The sequence below is a fragment of the Jaculus jaculus genome, chromosome 18, assembly GCF_020740685.1.
Source record: "Jaculus jaculus isolate mJacJac1 chromosome 18, mJacJac1.mat.Y.cur, whole genome shotgun sequence".
Classification (NCBI taxonomy): Eukaryota; Metazoa; Chordata; class Mammalia; order Rodentia; family Dipodidae; genus Jaculus; species Jaculus jaculus.
In genome coordinates, this window is record NC_059119.1 from 32,382,159 (window position 1) to 32,399,970 (window position 17,812).

The 17,812-nt window shown below is 44.3% G+C and overlaps 1 pseudogene; it reads right to left on the reverse strand.

The window, feature by feature from the left end:
- Positions 1–2,357: 2,357 nt before the first annotated feature.
- LOC123455773 lies at positions 2,358–2,916 on the reverse strand (annotated as a pseudogene).
- Positions 2,917–17,812: the final 14,896 nt, after the last annotated feature.

A 17,812-nucleotide genomic window follows, 5' to 3' on the forward strand; every position in this document is an offset into this window, starting at 1 on the left:
GCTCACTCTGGGAGAAGGACTTCCTCCTTCAGTGAATCCTTCCTGGAATCAACCTCAGAGACCCACCCTAAAGGGATGTCTGTGGATTACTAAACAGATCAAGTTGACACCTTAACCATCACAAGTCCACCCCTAGTCAACTTGACACCAAACCATATCTCCTTAAATCATCCTTAATTTCCAAATGAAAATAATAACAAGCTCATAATTCCACCTAACATGGTATAACTATCCCACATACAAATGGAAATGCATAATCTTTTCCCCCATACAAAGCAAGGCTCCTAGAGGAATGCTTAGTCTCTAATATAATAGGTCTAATATAAATTCAACAACAGTTAGCTGGTGATATAATCTTAATATTGGGGCTGGAGAGATGGCTTAGCGGTTAAGCGCTTGCCTGTGAAGCCTAAGGACCCCGGTTCGAGGCTCGGTTCCCCAGGTCCCACGTTAGCCAGATGCACAAGGGGGCGCACGCGTCTGGAGTTCGTTTGCAGAGGCTGGAGGCCCTGGCGTGCCCATTCTCTCTCTCTCCCTCTATCTGTCTTTCTCTCTGTGTCTGTCGCTCTCAAATAAATAAATAAATAAATTAAAAAAAAAATATTGGTGTAGTTATGGATAAACACACTGTATCAAGGTAGGGCAGAAACATGGCAATTACAGTCCTCATTTTTGTAACTGGTCACATGCCCTTAGCTGGAATTTGTAACTACCTTCTTCTACTACCCATTCTGTATTTTCTCCACCTTCACCAAGCACCTCAGCAGGTCTTGGTTCTTTACCTGGAGGACTGACCTATACCTTCATTCCTGAAGGATCTGGGCCATTTACCACACTTCCTCAATTGGGTTGTTGCAGTTGTCCACTGACTTTGACAACAGGGCATGGTAACACTAAGAGATACCCTAAAGGATCTCCTTCACTCCAGACATACTCTTCCTTACCTCCATTGTGGAGGAGCAGTGCAATTTCCCCCTGGTAGTCTGGATCAATCACCTCTGCTATCACTGTAGCTCCTTTCTCAGCCTGTTCACTCAAGGGCATCAGGAGCCCAAAGTGGTCAGGGGAAGTCTCAGCTTCCAGTTCAATGGAATGTTCTTTGTGCCTCCTGGCAAAAGCACTCACCCCTCTGGAACCAAGACCTCTAGTCCAGCAAAGCATAAGATTGTGGGAATAGGAAGCAAAAATTTGTCTAGTGGGTCACTTGGGATGATGGTAACTGGACCATTCCCATTTCCACCCCTTGATTCTTGGACCCATGAATCGGGCTATAGGAGAAACAACACCATATATAGGAAGCTGATTCAGCCTGCTGGAGGACACTCCTAGTTGGTGCTGTAGCTGTTTCTTTAAAAGGCCATTTCACTGTTCTATCAAGCCAGCTGCCTCAGGATGGTGGGGCACATGGTAAGACCAGTGGATCCCATAATCATGAGCCCACTGCCATACTTCCTTGGTGGTGAAGTGAGTTCCCTGGTCAGAAGCAATGCTATGTGGAATGCCATGATGGTGGATAAAGCATTCTGTAAGCCCATGGACGGTAGTTTTGGCAGAAGAACTAAGTGCAGGAAAGGCAAATGCATACCCAGAATAAGTGTCTGTTCCAGTAAGGACAAAACGCTGCCCTGTCCATGATGGAAGTGGTCCCATGTAGTCAACCTGCCACCAAGTTGCTGGCTGGCCACCCTGCAGAATGCTGCCATATTGGGGGCTCAGAGTTGGTCTCTGCTGCTGGCAAATTTGGCACTCAGCAGCAGCTGTAGCCAGGTCAGCCTTAGTCAGTGGAAGTGCATGTTGTTGGGCCCATGCATAGCCTGCATCCCTGCCACCATGGCCACTTTGTTCATGGGTCCATTGGGCAATTACAGGTATGGCTGAGGAAAGAGGTTGACCACTATCCACAGAATGCTCAGCTTAGCTGCTTGGTTATTAAAGTCATCCTTTGATGAGGTCACCTTCTGATGAGCATTAACATGGACCCAAGTATCTTTGTATCCTTTGCCCATTCAGAGTTCTATCCACATACACCTTCCCCAAACATCCTTCTCACCAATTTTCTTTTTTTTAATTAAAATTTTTTATTGACAACTTCCATAATTGTAAACATTATCCATTGGTAATTCCCTCCCTTACCCCACTTTCCCCTTTGAAACTCCACTCTCCATCATATCTCCTCCCCATTTCAGTCTCTCTTTTATTTATTTTTTTACTTCTTGTCCCAGGCATTTTTTTAAATTTTTAATAAAACAACCTCACATTTATTGTCACACAGTAACAACATAAGGGCCATCAAAACACTATGAACAAATGTTTCAGAATTATACTGCCAACAGAAGACACCCCCAAAAAATATCTTGTGTTCTCATCTTCTCACTTCTCATTTCTAGTTGGAAACACTTTGTAGCAGGGTAATATTATCTCCCTTCAACATGATCCAACCCAGTTGTTTTCTTGACTTTGTTTTAAAATGAATTTCTTTTGCATCATCTAACATGAGGTTCATGTACTCATCAAAACCAATAATACATCCCTCTATCCGCATATTCCCTTGCTCATAGAGCCACACCTGAATCTGAGATCTCCTTCCTTTGTAGTGGTTTTTCTTCAAATTCTCCAAATCAACCAAACGCATCTTATGACCTGGCTTAAAGTGACTGGCTTTTATATTCCAATGTTTCAGTGTAGTCTCCAGTGTTCTATTATCAACACCAACAAAAGGAGTAATACTCAAATGCCATGATAATGTCCACAGGTAATACTGTGAAATTAATAATTGAGTGCTTGCAAGACAATTCTATGCATGCCCGGAGCTCAGATATTCAGCTTTTAAAATATATTTTGCAAGTATCTGAAGATCAAGTTGATGGGCTGCACCATCACTTTCTGCACCTTCAGGCCCTGGCCACGGTACGCCATGGCAGAACCTGTCACAAAGACCACACATATCCACTAACGCCGAGGAAAGCAACTTCCTGAACCTTTTTTTTTTTTTTTTTAATTGCAGAGTGACCATCTTTGTGTGATGGACTTTGATTTAACATGAAGGTTGAATTTATATCTAGACTGTGGTCTCCAAAACTTACAAACTACCTACCTCTCTTTTATTTTTATGTCATGATCTTTTCCTCCTATTTATGATGGTCTTATGTAGGTAGTGTCAGGCACTGTGAAGTCATGGATATCCAGGCCATTTTGTGTCTGGAGGAGCACGTTGTAAGGAGTCCTACCCTTCCTTTGGCTCTTACATTCTTTCTGTCAACTCTTCTGCAATGTACCCTGAGCCTTGGAAGGTGTGATAGAGATATCTCAGTGTTAAGCACTCCTCTGTCACTTCTTCTCATCACCATGGTGCCTTCTGAGTCATTACAAGGTCACTGCCATCTGAAAACAAAAGCTTCGCTAACCAAAATTGAGAGTAATATTAATATATGGGTATGAACATTAAGAGAAGTGCTAGTGGGCAGTTTGGTGAGCATAATATATACATGTAGCTAGACAGCAGCAGACATTACATCCCTAGGGCTCATGACTACCCCTGTTGTAGGTTTTCAGTATCAGGGTTGTATTCCCTCCCATGGAGCAGGCCTCCAGTCAAATTTGAGGGTGTTTGGTTTCCCTCACAACAGACATGCCACTCTTGTACCTGTTGGCTCATTTGGCCTGGCTGGCCAACTCACCATTTTCCAACTGTGCTCCTTCCAAGTCCTGGACCATCCAGCCAAACCATTGGCCACAGCCCATGAATCAGTGTATAACCGCACATCTGGTCATTTTTCCTTCCAAGCAAAATGCAAACCCATGTGCACTGCCCAAAGTTCTGCCCATTGTGAAGACTTCCCTTCACCACAGTCCTTCAGAGTTGTCCCAGAAAGGGGCTGTAATGCTGCAGCTGTCCGTGTCTGGGCAGTGCCTGCATAACGTGCTGAACCATCTGTAAACCATGCCCTAGATCTCTCCTCCTCAGTCAGTTGATCATAGGGCACACCCCATGATGCCATAGGTGCATGCTTGGGGACAGAAGGCGTTGTAACTGGAGTAGAAACCACGGGCATGTGGGCAACTTCCTCATGTAACCTACTTGTGCCTTCAGGGCCTGCTCGAGCCTGATCACATCTATACCACTTCCACTTGCTGATGGACTGCTGCTGCTGTGTGCATCACACTTCATGGCCTTGAGGGTCAGACAACACCCAGCTCATAATGGGCAGCTCAGGTCGCATAGTAACTTGACGGCCCATTGTCAAGCATTCAGTTCCTACTAAGGCCCAATAGCAGGCCAAGAGCTGTCTCTCTAAAGGGGGAATAATTGTCTGCAGATGAGATCAGGGCCTTGCTCCAGAATCCCAAAGTTCTCCACTGTGATTCACCTAGAGGGGCCTGCCAAAGACTCCAAACGGGATCCCTGTCCACCACTGACACCTCAAATACCGTCGGATCTGCTGGATTATATGGCCTGTGGGGCAGAGTAGCCTGCACAGCAGCCTGGACCTGTTGAAGAGCCTTCTCTTGTTCTGGGCCCCACTGAAAACTAGTAGTTTTCTGAGTCACTTGGTATAGAGGATAGAGTAACACACCCAAGTGAGGAATGTGCCATCTCTTTCTTAGTGGTAGGAGAGGCCAGGTGTAACAACTTACCCTTCACCTTAGAAGAAATATGCCTGCATGCCCCATACCACTGAATTCCTAGAAGTTTCACTGAGGTGGAAGGTCCTTGAATTTTGGATGACTTTATTTCCCATCCCCTGATGCACATGTACAGTCCAGCAACTCCAGAGTGGTTGCCACTGCCTGCTCATTTGATCCAATCAGCATAATGTCAATGATATAATGGACCAACAAGACACCTTGTGGAAGGGACCTATCTTCTGGATGCTCCCATTGTGGGAGCAAAGATGAGTTTACATGGCAAATCCACTCCAGCATCCCAAGTTCTATGTGCTTTTTAATCCCTCCATCAACATTAAGCCCAGGGATATCAGGCAGCTCGAGCTCATTCACAGTAGGCCATCTTTGGATCCATACTTCAGCCAACCAATCAAATAAACTCTTGACACCCCTTCCAAGTGCATGAGCTGCAGTGTTAAATCTAAAATCTCTGTTCAATGGGTGTCTATTTCAGTAAATTCAGCCAGATCTAATCTTATGTTCCTTCCTCCATCATCCTACACCGCTAAAATCCATTCCCCACGCTTCTGCCGGTACAAGTTAGAAAGCTCCTGAAATTCTTTAGGGGGGGGTGCCTCACCTCCTCTTGAGTCACACTTTCTATCTCACCTTTAGTGGCCTGCCTAGTCTTGCCTCTGGCCTAGAGGCAAAGATGGGTGGGCATCAAGGAGTAACTTAAGGGCATGGGGGTGGGGTGGGGGTCATATTTTCATGCAAAACAACTTCTGCAGAATCTGAGAGTTCAGTGTTCCCAGATTCTTCAGGGTCTTCCCACACATTACCATCCCAAGTCATAGGATCCCACGCTTTTCCAATCAGTGCCCTCACTTCTGATAGCCCTGTGAGGTTGGGATTTGAGCTTCATGTTGCAGTCAGAATTGCATTGCTGGCAGAAAACGCCTGACCAAGAGCAGCTTGTGGGAAAAAAAGGTTTATTTTGGAGAGGAAGCTCCATGATGGCAGGCACACAACAGCGTGAGCAGAGGGTGGACATCATCTCCTCACCAACATCAGACGGACAACAGCAACAGGAGAATGTGCCCAACACTGGCAAGGAGGAGCTGGCTATAAAACCCATAAGCGGGCTGGAGAGATGGTTTAGCAGTTAAGCACTTGCCTGTAAAGCCTAAGGACCCCAGTTCGAGGCTTGATTCCCCAAGATCCACGTTAGCCAGATGCACATGGGGACGTATGCATCTGGAATTTGTTTGCAGTGGCTGGAGGCCCTGGAGTGCCCATTTGATCCTTCTCTCTCTCTCTGCCTCTTTCTCTCTCTGTTGCTCTCAAATAAATAAATAAATAAATAAATAAATAAAACAAACAAACAAAAAAAAAGCCTTCCCTCAATAATACACTGCCACCAGAAGGCATTAGTTCCCAGATCTCCATCAGCTGGGAACCTAGCATTCAGAACATCTAGGGTTATGGGAGACACCTGAATCAAACTGCTACACTTCCAACACCTACCAGCCTGTGTTCAATTCCCCAGAGTCCATGCAAAGCCAGACACAAAGTGGCACATGAATTTGAAGTACATTCACAGTAGCAAAAGAATTTGCATGCCCATACAGACACATGCAAGTAAATGAAATACATTTTTAAGCCAAAGAGAAATAAGAATTCAAAAGCTAAGCTGGGCGTGGTGGCGCACGCCTTTAATCCCAGCACTTGGGAGGCAGAGGTAGGAGGATCGCCATGAGTTCAAGGCCACCCTGAGATGACAGAGTTAATTCCAGGTCAGCCTGGACCAGAGTGAGACCCTACCTCGAAAAACCAAAAAAAAAAAAAAAAAAAAATTCAAAAGCTAAACCAGGGAGCTCAAGTGCCTTATGCCTGTAGACCACATGACCTTCAAGGTGACTGTTTGGAAGGAGCCCAAGAACTAAAAGGCACTGAGGCACAGCACCTTGCCAGAGCATTCATGCCAATATGCCTTCGCGTGTCTCCCAACATGATATAGTCTACAGCTCAGTGTATGCTGAGACTGAGTTCAGATAATGCCTGTTCCCTGCCCACTGAGCTGCTACAACTGCCCAGCCGAAATATTCTAATGGAGACCATCCAAACCACACATGCTCACCGTGTGGCTCTTGCCCTCTACATATGCAGAAGAAACACTGCAGGTAGGGTTCATATTCGTTCTCTCTGCCAACCTCTCTTCTTTCTCTGCAAGGTCATTCCAATGCCCAAAATGCCAGGCACATAATATGCGGGGGCTATGTATAGTCGCTGACTCCACTCTTGTACTAGTGGAATGTTACTCTGGAGCTTGGCTGATGAGTTCCAGAGAGCCTTTTTCCTCATCTGTGGAAGAGTCTTGGATGACGCTGTATGTAATGGGAAGTAGAATTAATTGCTTTCTTATTTCTTTTAAATTTTAGACATCTATACAATGGATTTTTATCATAACTCACCCTCATATTACCTTCTCTTTCCTCTTCCTACTTCTGCTGCCCCTCCTTCTTTCCCAATGATCCTCCTCATAAATTTATGTCTTTTTTGTTTGTGACCCACTGGGTTTAACTAGGGTGACTTGAATGCGTAAAGTCGGAGGGCCGTACCACTGAAATGAATGAATGACTCTTCCCTGGTGACACGTAACTGGCAATAACTCTTCAGAAAAGTGTGGGGTCTCTTGAGAGTGCAATCACCATGTCACGTTGAGAAACAACATTTCACAGTATTACTCCCCATCCTCTTGCTGCCCCTTCTTCCCCTTGATGTTCCCCTGGTCTTGGAAAGGGTTATATAGCTGTCCTCTTTTTTTTATTGATTTATTTGGGAGAGAGAGAAAGAGGCAGAGAGAGAGAGAGAGAGAGAGAGAGAGCAAGGGAGAGAGAATATGGGCGCACTAGTACCTCCAGCTGCTGCAAGCAAACTCCAGATGCATGCACAACCGGGTGCATCTGGCTTACATGGGTACTGGGGAATCAAACCTAGGTCCTTTGACTTTGCAGGCAAGTGTCTTAACTGCTAAGCCATCTCTCTAGACCCAGATGTCCTGAATAGAGGTGAACCTTCAATAGTCACATTATCTACTGCTCACTACATAAAGAAGATTCTCTAATCAAGGCTGAGAGCAAATATATATATTTGTATACACACACACACACACCTGGAAAGCAATTTGACAAAATGTCTATTTAAAACTGGGTGTGGGGCTGGAGAGATGACTTATTTAAGGTGCTTGCCTGCAAAGCCAAAGGACCCAGGTTCGATTCCCCAGGACCCACGTAAGCCAGATGCACAGAGGGCACATACATCTGGAGTTCGTTTGCAATGGCTGGAGGCCCTGGCGTGCCCCCCCCCCCCGTCTTTCTCCCTATTTCTGTATCTCCTTCTCTGAAATAAATAAAATAGTTTTAAAAAACCTGGGTGTGGTGGCACATGCCTTTAGTCCCAGCACTTGAGAGGCAGAGGTAGGCAGATTGCTGTGAGTTCAAGGCCATCGTAAGACTACATAGTGAATTCCAGGTCAGCCTGAGCTAGAAAGTGAGACCTTACCTTGAAAAACAAAAAACAAAAACAAAAAAGTCTATTCAGTAAAACAAAAGTTGTAGGTTCCCCTCTAGGGCTCATGACCTCCTCAGCCATGAGCTTCTGACCAGGTTTATAGAACCAGGCATGGAATTCTTACTATAGAATTGTCCTCAAATCCAATCAGAAGTCAGTTGATCACCTTCGTGACAGTCATGTCACTGTTGTTTCAGTGGACGTACCTTACCTGGAAAGCTAGTATTATAGCATGCAATGTACACAGCATAGCAAGACCATGGGTGACTTTGCTTCTCCAACAGCCTGCATAGCACTTTCTAGCACTGCAAAAGCTAGCCAGCAGAGACAAAGCTTCCAACCAAGTTCCAGTTTGCTTTCTCTATGCCTTGTTGTCAAAGTGTATGATTGATATCTTCAGCAGTAGGATCCTGCCATCTAGTTCTAGTGGGCAAATATGAGAAATAGCATTTAGTATTTTGGGACCTCCCAGACCAACAATTCATAGGAAGGTATCCCACACCTGGCATTGGCATTTCTGTTTCATAATTATGATTTCTGAAGTATTGTTGACTCATATATGGTACCGCCATTCAAACTTGTCTGTCTTTGTGTTTATTTTTGAGGCATGGTCTCACTCTAGCCTGGAATTCAATATATAGCCAAAAATGGCCTCAAACTCACAGTGATTCTATCAACTCAGCCTTTCAAGTACTGAGATTATAGGCATGAGCCACCATGCCAGGTTTCGCAAAATCTTAAATTATATATTTTAGTTAGCTTATAAAGCAATAAAATTCAATATGGTATTTTAGAATCCTTATGTTTGATTACCCCTCCTCAATGCCATCCTTTCCCCCACTTCCCTGTTCCCATTTCCATTTAAACATCACCACCACTGCCCCTCCTTTACACTCTCATGGACATGCATTTCATTATTCTCTCCTAAAGACCTTTTTTCCCCCTCCCTGTCATTGCTCCATTCTTGCTTCCTGGCCTCTATAGATGCTCACTCTGACTTAAGTACAGAAATACGAAAAAGCTGGGAGTCACATGTGAGGGAGAACATATGACGTTTTTATCTCTGGGTTTGGGTTACCACGCTCTGTATAATATTTTCCAGGTTTACCTATTTTTCCTATGCATTTAATAATTTTCATCTTGCTTTACAGGTAGATAAAATTCCACTGTGCATATGTGCCACATTTTCATCATTTATCAGTTGCTGAGCATCTAGGCTGATTCTATTTCCTATGTATTGTGAATAGAGCAACAGTAAACATGGATGTGCAAGTTCTTATTCTTTAACTCTAATATAAATGTAAAGTACTTTCAAAATTACTCTGAAAATTTACTCTTGATGACCTATTGTTACTTAATTCCTCCTTTCTCCCAAGTTCCCTGGATCGGCACATCTGTGACCTGTTATTTTACCTTTTTCAGATTTTTTATTTTTTTGAGGTAGGGTCTCACTCTACCCCAGGCTGATCTGGACTTCACTATAGAGTCTCAGGGTGGCCTTGAGCTCAAAGCAATCCTCCTACTTCTGCCTCCTGAGTGCTGTGATTAAATGTGTGTCACTACACCCAGCTCAGATTTTTTTAGGTTATTTGTGTTCACATATGTGTGCTTACATGTGTGCATGCACTTGTGTGTGTATGTTTTCCAGGGTGTCTTGCCGCTGCAAACAAATACCAGATGCATGTACCACTTTTTGCATCCACTTTTTTTGTGTGTGTGTGTGGGGGGAGGTTATGCCTGTGTCCTGAGAAGTTGTGCAGGGTTGCTTTGCATAGAAATGGACTGGTGTGAGCAGAGGGATATGGCACAGGAAGAAAAATCTTTGGGTGAACTGCTTCCTGTTCAGCTGCAATTAAGAGATTACAACCTTTGAGATTGCTCCAGCTGACCTGCACTGGGATAACAGGAAGAATGCAGACTCTTTGGAAGGGGCCCGAGTGCTCAAGGAATGTCCTGTTCTTCAAATCTGCTTTATTCCCCCCTGGATTAACAAATTGGCACCCTACCTGGTATTGTGGAGTATAAGGAATGCTGAAAAGAGAGGGTCATTGAGTTTGCATCACAGTCTTGTATTTTGGAAATGGTCATGGGCAGTGTGAAGCAGGTTTGCTGGATGCCTGCATGGAGACGCCATGGGGACATTGTCTCAGCTTGATTTTCCCAGGGCTTTTGTATACTAGGAAAGCACTGTTCCACTGAGTTCCTCCCTCAACCAAAGTTCCTATTTCCATTGTTTTAAAGCTATACACAGAGTTGAAGTTATAGAATTGCATGGTAATTTTTTTAAGGTAGGGTCTTACACTAGCCTAGGCTGACTTGAAACTTACTCTGTAGCCCAGGCTAGCCTCAAACTCATAGCAGTTCTCCTACCTCTGCTTCCTGAGTTCTGGGATTAAAGGTGTGTATGACCATGCCCTGCTGGCAACTTTATTTTAATTGTTTAAATAGTAGACTGATGTTTTCTTTCTTTATGTGGTATGGTGTGTGTGTGTGTGTGTGCTGGCATGTGTGAGCCACAGTGCCATACGTGGAGATCAGGGGACAATTTTCTGGGTGGTCTTTGCCTTCTACTTTGTTAGTGGCAAGATCTCTCTTTGTTTCTTGTCTGTCCTTTCATGGGCTTCTGGGAAATTCTCTTGTTTCTGCCTCCTTTCTTATAGGTTGTGGTAGTTTGAATATGATAATTCAAATGTATGGTTCCACAGACTTAGGTGTGTAACATGGGTCTTCAGCCCTCGGCTGGAAGAGGAGTCACTGGGGGCAGGTCCCGGGGAAGATCTGCACTCCAGCCTAGAGGTGTGGGGAGTGCAGCTTGAGCTCTGGTAGTTCACTCTTGCTGGTGTGGGTGTTTATTTGCTGCAGTTGTTTCTCTGTGCTTGGATGTATGGAAGTGAGCAGCTTCTCCCACTATTGATGAAGTCTCCCCTGGATTTAGTGAGCCTTCAATAAACCCTTCCCCCCATAAACTGTGTCTTGTTGGATGTTTGTCCCAGCCATGAGGTATTGACTATAAGATCATTTCACTGGGATTATAGGAGCCTGACACAGCTTATGGCTGTTCTATGGGTTCTGGGAATGAGAATGTAGACAGTCAGAGCTGCACAGCAAGTGCTTATCAATGGAGCCACTTCCCAAGCCCTGCATTCACATTCTTTTGAAGAGTTACCATGTTATTTCCCATAGTGATTTTGAGGCAGGATAAAAAAGACAGGGAAAAATCTGGGACATGACAAAGGAGTAGGATCCTCCCCACCACCACCACCTGAGTCTGGTTGAAACCTCTTGACAGCTGTGAAGCAGGAATGTGAAAACAATTAAAAACTGCTTAAGGCCTTTATCCCTTCCCACCTGTAAATCTGCGGTTTTCTAGGAATCTCACTAGCAACCCCATTTACAGGGAAAGGATGTGCACTAAACCCCTTGTGTGAAACTACGGCTGTTGGTTTTATGTTATTAGATTGTAGCAACTTTGGAGCCACCCTTTAATCTCACTTATCAAAACAAAGAAGGCAGGGTCCCCTAGAAACCCATAAAAGAATGGGATCCCAAAAGACTTCTATATTCTGTATTCTTACATGTAGCCACCAGCAGGACACTCGAGAATCCCACACTCGGACAAACCCACATGCACGCTCTCGGGTGTGCTTTCGTTTTCTTCCTGAGTACTTTTTCTAGTGTCTTTAGTTAAATCAACTCTACTACTTTATCCCAGCTTTTCCTGGAATTCTTTTCAATGTTGGAACTACAAATCCTGGGTTTAACCTAAGTTGGGGGGGGGGTCCCTAAAAGTCTGGGAGAAGTCCTCACATTATTAATAGTGACAGGATGGAACCCTGTCTTGTCCCCATAGCACTGATATTTTGGGGGCTTGTCCAGGATCCATCGGTTGGTAAAGCTCCTTCACCACTGCTTCTGTTGATCAATATTCTTGGCTTGTATATTATCTGGGAATCTTTGCTTCTGTTTTTTTTTTTTTTTTTTTTTTTTTGTTCTATATATTGTTTTTTGGTTTATTTTTTCCGAGGTAGGGTTTCACTCTAGCCCAGGCTGACCTGGAATTCACTCTGTCATCTCAGGGTGGCCTTGAACTCATGGCGATCCTCCTACCTCTGCCTCCCGAGTGCTGGGATTAAAGGCGTGCGCCACCACGCCCGGCTATGTTCTATATATTGTTAATAAATGCCACTGGCACCAAAGATATCCTCTAGTCATCTCTACTCCATTCCTCAATCCCATGAAATAGTACAGTGCTTTGCAAAAGGACATCATTATAGGGCTGTTCCTCCCAAATGTCCTTAGCCACGCCCTTGCCTCCCACAGGGCAATCTGGCACAGAGCTGGAGAGCTGCTCCTGAAAGCAGCAGATCCTGAATCCAAAACACATTAGACGCGGCCACTTCTAAAACCTCTCCTGACCTTAAAAGGCACTCTGTTCTTCTTTCCTTGCCGATATCTCGAAGACACTGCGACTCCTATTTTACCTCTCTGAAGATGACAGCCTTAGGCAAATAAAACTGCCTTCTAAATACTGTTCTACCAGTTCTCCATTTAGGGAAATCTTAACATGGACAGCTAGACTTTCCCCTTGTGAGACTCATCTACTGTCTTCGATTGTGGGTCCTTACTAGGTGATATTTTGGTGAAGGGTCTTTCTTCTATATCTTTAAAAGGCAATACGGGGGCTGGAGAGATGGCTTAGTGGTTAAGCGCTTGCCTGTGAAGCCTAAGGACCCCGGTTCGAGGCTCGGTTCCCCAGGTCCCACGTTAGCCAGATGCACAAGGGGGCACACGCGTCTGGAGTTCGTTTGCAGAGGCTGGAAGCCCTGGCGCGCCCATTCTCTCTCTCTCCCTCTATCTGTCTTTCTCTCTGTGTCTGTTGCTCTCAAATAAATAAATAAATAAATTTTTTTAAAAAGGCAATATGGGTAAATTTAGACTCCAGGTGAGCAAGAGCACCAGAGCCCTCTATGCTCTCCCACCTGACCATGCCTGGACTAGGTCTGGGGTTCGGGAACCACCTCCTGTCATGGTAATTGCAGACACCTCGGGAATGAGGACAGGAAAATGCCACCTCTCACAGACCTTTATCTAAACAAATACCCTGGCAGGACTGTTTCTGTCCTCACACAACCGCTCTCTGGCCCTCTCTTGCTCTTATCGTTGCTCTCATGCTCTCCCTGGTCTGCTGTGCACAGCCCCCCTTTCTGACTCCCCCTTCCCTTCTTCTCTCTCCTCTCTCACCAATTTCAATAAAGTCTTAAACTCAATAAACCATTTGTTTCAGTGCCTTTATTTCCGTTGCAGTCAGGTTCACATTGCTGGCAAAAAATCACCCAACCAAGAGCAGCTTTTGGGATGAAAAGGGGTTTATTTTGGCTTACGGTCTCAAGGGGAAGCTCCATGATGGCAAGGGGAAATGATGGCATGGGCAGAGGGTAGACATCACCCCCTGGTCAGCATAAGGTGGACAATACCAACAGGGGAGTGTGCCAAACACTGGCAAGGGGATACTGGCTATAATACCCATAATCCAGCCTCCAATAATACACTGCCTCCAGGAGGTGTTAATTCCCAAGCTCCATCAGCTGGGAACCTAGCATTCAGAACACCTAAGTTTATGGGGGACACCTGAATCAAACCACCACATTCCACCCCTGGCCCCATGAACTGATAACCATCCATGATGTAAAATGCAATGCATTCACCCAACTTTAAAAATCTCCATAGTTTTTATCACATCCAATGTTCAAATATCCCCATAGTCCAAAGTCTTTTCACTGACTCATAATACCAAAAATAAACCAAAAAAACCCATAATGACCCAGAATAAACACTCACACTGCAAAAAATGGCATTGGGCATAGCAAAGAAATATTCAACAATACAAGATTTAAACAGGGCAAACATCAAACTCTGTACGTTCAAGTCCAACAACTCTAGCCAGTGACAAGTCTCCAGGTCCAATAACTATAACCAGAAAAAAGTCTTTGGGGTTCCAATCTTGCCCCTCCAGCAAGGTACTCACAGTCCTGGGAAACTTCATCAGGGGCCGGCAGCTCTCCTTGGCAGCCATCTCATGGTCCTGGCATCTACACTGGGTCTCCAAACCTCACAATCCATAGTTCTTACTGCATTTAGTTCTTTCAGCTCTGACCAGAATAGTGTATCAAGCTGTACGTACAGCACTGCAAGGCATCTCTTAGACTAAGGTTTCAAATTCTTCCACATTTCTCTAGAAAATCAGCTCCAAAAGGTCAAAGCCACAAAGTCAGGTGTCCAGCAGCACAATCCCACTCCTTGGTACCAATGTCACTGTTGCAGTCAGGTTTGTATTGCTGGCAGAAATCACCCAGCCAAGAGCAGCTTTTTGGGAAAAGGTCTATTTTGGCTTACAGACTCGAGGGGAAGCTCCATAATGGCAGGGGGAAATGATGCCTTGAACAGAGGGTGGACATCACCCCATGGCCAGCATAAGGTGGACAATAGCAGCAGAAAAATGTGCCAAACACTGGCAAGGGGAAACTGGCTATAACACCCATAGCCCGCCCCCAACAACACACTCCCTCCAGGAGGCATTAATTCCCAAATCTCCATCAGCTGGGAACCTAGCGTTCAGAACACCTGAGTTGATGGGAGACACCTGAACCAAACCAGCGCAGCAGGCTTGACAAGAAAGTACCTTTAACCACTGAGCCATCTCCCTAGCCCAGAATTTTGGTGTTGTTGTCATACAAACAAAAGCACAGCACATTCTGTGGATTGAGATTTAAACAGAGACAAACCTGTCTAGAAAATATTTTCATAATCTTCAAAAACTTATGTGAATACTCATATAAATAAAAAAGAATAAACGATCACAAATTCATTACAGTAGAATTTAATAAATATAAAATATAAAGCAGAAAGCACAGGGCTGGAGAGATGGCTCAGCAATTAAGGTGCTTGCCTGCAAAGCCAAAGGACCGAGGTTCAACTCCCTAGGACCCACATAAAGCCAGATGCAGAAGGTGGTGGCACATGCCCTGGAGTTCATTTATAATGATGTCTGGAGGCCCTGGTGTGCCCATATTCTCTCTCTCTCTAACTCTCTGCATCTTCCTCAAATAATTAAAAAGAAAAAGAAATAAAAAGAAACTAGAAAGCATATACTAGGTCTAAAAGTTTAATACTTTTCATACAAATATGATTTCAATTTTGTATGCATATATTATTCAACTGTCAATATATGAAATATAATTACAAAGAAATATTGTATATGCTACATGTTCATATGCCATATATTCCCACTCATATCCATTCATCATCACCTTTCTAAAATGTCATTATTTGGCTTATAATCTGCACCTCTTCAACCACCTGTACTCTAATAAAATACAAAAAGACTGTTAGTGAAAAGATCTTTTTATTGTCTGAAAATTTCTTTTTTTTTTTTCATCCAGGTTATGCCAGGCATGGTGGAGCACACCTTTAATCCCAGCACGCAGGACGTAGAAATAAAAGTTTCAGGTCACCCTAGGTGTTGCAGTCTGGTTTGCATTGCTGGGAGAAATCACCCAACCAAGAGCAGCTTCTGGAAAAAAGAGGTTTATTTTGGCTTATAGACTCGAGGGGAAGCGCTACAATAGCAAGGGAAAAGGATGGCATGAGCAGAGGGTGGACATCACATCCTGGCCAACATCAGGTGCACAACAGGAACAGGAGACTGTGCCAAACACTGGCAAGGGGAAACTGGCTATAACTTCCATAAGCCCACCCCCCAACAATACACTGCCTCCAAGGAGGCATTAATTCCTAAATCTCCATCAGCTGGGAACCTCGCATTCAGAACACCTAAGTTTAGGGGGGGGCACATGAATCAAACTGCCACATTTCGCCCCTGGCCCCATGAACTGATAACCATTCATGATGTAAAATGCAATGTATTCATCCAACTTTAAAAATCCCTATAGTTTTTATCACTCTTAATGATGTTCAGACATTCCCATATGAAAGGCCTTTTAACTGAGCCATAATACCAAAAAATGCCCCCTAAAAAGCCCACGATGGCATAGAATAAGCATGCACACTGCAAAAGATGGCACTGGGCATAGCAAAGAAATATTCAACCAATACAAGATTAAACAGGGCAAACACCAAACTCTGTAGCTTCAAGTCCAACAACTCTAGCTATTGACAAATCTCCAAGTCTGATAATTCTAACCAGCTACAAGTCTCTGGAGTTCCAATTCCATTCCTCCAGCTAGGATTCTCACAGTCCTGGAAATTTCATCTGGGCCAGTAACTTTCCTTAGCAGCCGCCTCATGGTCCCGGCATCTCTACTGGGTCTCCATGCAGGCATCCAGCAAACCTGCTTCCCACTGCCCATGGCCGTTTCCAAAACACAAGACCAAGTTGCAAACTCAATGACCCTGTCTTTTCTGCATTTCTTATACTCCCCAATACCAGGTAGGGTGCCTATTTGTTGATCTAGGGGGGAATAAAGCAGACTTTGAAGAACAAGGACAATTTCTTGAGCATTAAGGCCCTTCAAAAAGAGTCTGCATTCTTCCTGTTACCCCAGACTCAAAGGTTGTAATCTCTGAATTGCAACTTGAACGGCCAGCAGTTCACCCAATGATTTCATTTTTTCTGTGTCATATCCCTCTGCACACACTAGTCCATTTCTATGCACTGCAGCTCTGCACAACTCCTCAGGACATGGGCATAATAGCAAGCATCTCACACAAACTGTTTCTAGCCCAGTCCAGGCAAAGCTCTTTCTCACCCTCACAAGCAAAACCTTACAGACCACAGTTCTTACTGCATTCAGGTCTTTCAACTCTGACCAGAATAGTCCATCGAGCTGTTCTTACAACACTGCAAGATGTCTCTTAGGTCAAGGTTTCAAATCCTTCCACATTCCCATTGAAAATGGGCTCAAAAAGGCCAAAGCCACATAGTCAGGTGTCTAGCAGCAACACCATTCTCAGTACCAACTTACTGTTGTACTCAGGTTCACATTGCTGGTAGAAATCACCTGACCAAGAGCAGCTTTTAGGAGAAAAGGGCTTATTTTGGCTTACAGACTCAAGGGGAAGCTCCATGATAGTAGGGGAATATGATGGCATGAGCAGAGGGTGGACATCACCCCCTGGCCAACATAAGGTAGACAATAGGAACAGGAGAGTGTGTCAAACACTGGCAAGGGGACACTGGCTATCATACCTATAAGTCCCCTAACAATACACTGCCTCTAGGAGGTGTTAATTCTCAAATCTCCATCAGCTGGAAACATAGCATTCAAAACACCTAAGTTTATGGGGATATACCTGAATCAAACCACCACACTAGGCTAGAGTGAGACCCTATCTCAAAAGCACAAAAGAAAACAAATCCAAGTTAGTCATTTAAGACTGAGTTTGTAAGAATTGATTAATTTAGTGAACAAATATTTACTAAATACCCATTGTGGGGTATACAAAAATATATAAGAACTGGTACCAGCCTTGAGATCTATCATTTTTAATCTTACTATGTATCCCTGACTGGCCTCAAACTCATGGCAACCCCTCTGCCTCAGCCTCCTATGGGCCACCATCAAAGTATTTAGATTAGATGGAAAGTGACAGGTATGAATACCTGGGACAATGGAGA